Raw genomic sequence first — 3045 nt, 5'->3', positions numbered from 1 at the left:
ATCACACAGGAGCCCCGTGTTAAGGGGGGTGTGGGTGCTACTGTAACACCTCTCACCACCATCACACAGGAGCCCCGTGTTAAGGGGGGTGTGGGTGCTACTGTAACACCCCTCACCACCATCACACAGGAGCCCCGTGTTAAGGGGGGTGTGGGTGCTACTGTAACACCTCTCACCACCATCACACAGGAGCCCCGTGTTAAGGGGGGTGTGGGTGCTACTGTAACACCCCTCACCACCATCACACAGGAGCCCCGTGTTAAGGGGGGTGTGGGTGCTACTGTAACACCCCTCACCACCATCACACAGGAGCCCCGTGTTAAGGGGGGTGTGGGTGCTACTGTAACACCCCTCACCACCATCACACAGGAGCCCCGTGTTAAGGGGGGTGTGGGTGCTACTGTAACACCCCTCACCACCATCACACAGGAGCCCCGTGTTAAGGGGGGTGTGGGTGCTACTGTAACACCTCTCACCACCATCACACAGGAGCCCCGTGTTAAGGGGGGTGTGGGTGCTACTGTAACACCCCTCACCACCATCCTCCTCCCCATGTGCTCCTTTGTTTGTTTTTGTTCCTCCACATGCTTTGTGTGGTTCATGCCCTCACACAGGGGTCCTGTGTTTCTCCTTTCACTTACCCCCATCACCTGGGTCTAGTCTCACCCTCATTATTTACCCTATAAAGTCCAATCCTGTACAACCACTAATGTCAGTTATTTTGCCTTAATCGCTTGTATGACATTGTGTATGCAACATTAGCACAGTATGTTCATGTGTGCTTTCATTTTCATTAAAAAATGCATCAGACAAGGTTACCTCATACTTGCATACTGCCCCACACTCGTTAAACCAATGTGTGTTACCTCCATTGGTAGATGATGGACTGAATGTCTTATAACCATTTGGAGACGTCATTGTAGTAGTAGGTTTAGTTGAAGCTGTTGGACTTGTTGTGTCAGTGTCCACTGGAGGAGGATTTACAGGTTTATATGGAGCCTCTGCCAGAATAGAAAAGTGTGATCAGTTATAAGTAATGAGGGTTCAGGGCTGTTATGTATTTTGTATGTTTAACTTTAGATTTTATACTACAGAATTGTATTTACAATTTGTACAAACAAAATTGTTCAGTTTGCTGTGTTTGGTTTGCTGTATGTCAGTGGTGGTAAAACGACAGCAAAGTCTGAGCTTACAGGGCTCTGTACATCCTTTATGAAGCAGGAAGAATTGCTTTAAAAAAAATAATAAAATCAGTAATTTTCTGTGAGCAAATCAAATAATTACAGAGAGGCAAGGAGGTGGGACGTAATACTCTGTCATATTTTCTTATTGATTCTTAATGTTTGGTGCCCAAAAAGCCAGAGCTGTTTATGAAATTGTGCTTTTTAAACCTCATTACACAGTACAGTCAGCCACAATTCTGGTGTGTTTATACTCTTTAGAAACACCTAGTATGCACACAGTTAGACACTGGAGCCTGTCTGTTTCCATGAATATTTTCGAGATCACTGGTCAGTTTCTGACCACATGACCAAGGCTCCTTGGATTAAAGATGGAGAGATGAAAGTGAAGCACAAATAGAACGTCATATTTTATTTCTGAGTGTTTTAGGTCTGTGATCTATTAGTGTTGCATCATTGAGTTCAGATTCATATTTTAGATGAGCATATTATTCCATATTTGCTACTAGGATGTCTAGGCAATACATTTGTTTTTACATAGTGCAGTAGTTATTGGTACAGACCAGTCACTAAATGTAGTCAAAAACATTTTAGACATACACTAAATATAAAAGTGGTTTGTTTACCTTTTACATTGAGATTGACAGTTGTATGGTGAACACTGATACTACACATGTACTTTCCCTCATCCTCTTTAGTCAGACCAGATATGAATAAAGAGAAATTTCCTGGAGCAGTAACCAGCTGAATTCTATCAGTGTAACGGATTGGCTGGTCAGTTGGGTAGATGTCTTTAGATTTGTTTATAAAATTCCATCTGACAGTCTTTGGCTTGGCCAGCAGTTTAGTGCAGGAACAGGGCAGCAGGACAGACCCTCCCACGTATCCACTCAGCACTGTGGGAGGATTCACAATATCCTTACAGACTAGAGAGAGCAGAAACACTGACATGTTACACTACTGTTATGAAGTAACCAGTACAACCAGTGACATTCTTCTGTGAGCCATCATATGAAGACAAAACAAATCCATTTGTCAAATTTTTAACATCAAAAAGATGTTCTGATGTTCTGTAACTTACAAAGTTTATGCAACAGTTTATGCTCTGTCACATTTGATATATATGAATGGATGGGAAAAATCTTGTATTTGTAGAGTCAGTGGTTCTAGCCCATCTGGTGTAATACACAGTTAGTGTTAACTGAGGGCAGGTGAAATGTATGTTAGTTGTGTTTAACTCTTCTAGACTGGTGACAGAGGGTGTCTGGTGACTAATATCTGAGGATAATGTGGTCCACATGTTAGATACATAAATATGTAATGGTGTTTCTCTATTTTTAAATGTCCTGTTTTTGAATTTTAGTAATATGTGATGTATATGTGTCTAATAAAGTGTGTGGTGAATGTATTTATATTACATTTATATGAATGTTTGAAAAGCGAAGTTCATGATGGAGATCCACCAGGTGAAATCTACTTAGGAGATTTTAATTTGTCTGTATTTCTGAATAATATTTTACCTGAAACATAAAGTTTGATGTCTTTGTGTTTATTCCCTTTAGTTTGACACCTGTAGTCTCCCTCATCCTCCTCAGTCAGGTGTGATATGAGTAGAGAGAGATTTCCTGGAGCGTGAGCAGTACCCAGCTGAAGTCTGTTTCTGTACTGTTCACTCTCACTGGAGAGGTCTGTATAACTGGAGTTTTGGTGTTTCTGCCAGGTGAAACTCTCAGGTCTGGTTTGTGGGTCAGTGCAGGAACAGGGCAGTAGTACTGAGTCTCCTGCGAATGCAGTGACCTCTGTGATCTTCTGATGTTCCAGTGTACAGCCTGCAGAAACACACCAGTAGAAGACCTTCACCATC

The 3045-nt window shown here is 42.1% G+C and overlaps 1 long non-coding RNA gene across 1 annotated transcript; it reads right to left on the bottom strand.

The window, feature by feature from the left end:
• Nucleotides 1-830: 830 nt before the first annotated feature.
• LOC145660299 (uncharacterized) lies at nt 831-2986 on the bottom strand. Its single transcript, XR_014126550.1, has 3 exons — nt 2702-2986; nt 1808-2107; nt 831-1001 (listed from the first exon to the last, which is right to left on the bottom strand). It is a non-coding gene; the product is annotated as an uncharacterized LOC145660299 (long non-coding RNA).
• Between the last annotated feature and the right edge of the window lie 59 nt (nt 2987-3045).

This window comes from Electrophorus electricus, chromosome 2 (assembly GCF_041902795.1).
Source record: "Electrophorus electricus isolate QZ-2024a chromosome 2, ASM4190279v1, whole genome shotgun sequence".
In the NCBI taxonomy this organism is placed as follows: Eukaryota; Metazoa; Chordata; class Actinopteri; order Gymnotiformes; family Gymnotidae; genus Electrophorus; species Electrophorus electricus.
This window is presented reverse-complemented; position numbering and strand designations above follow the sequence as displayed.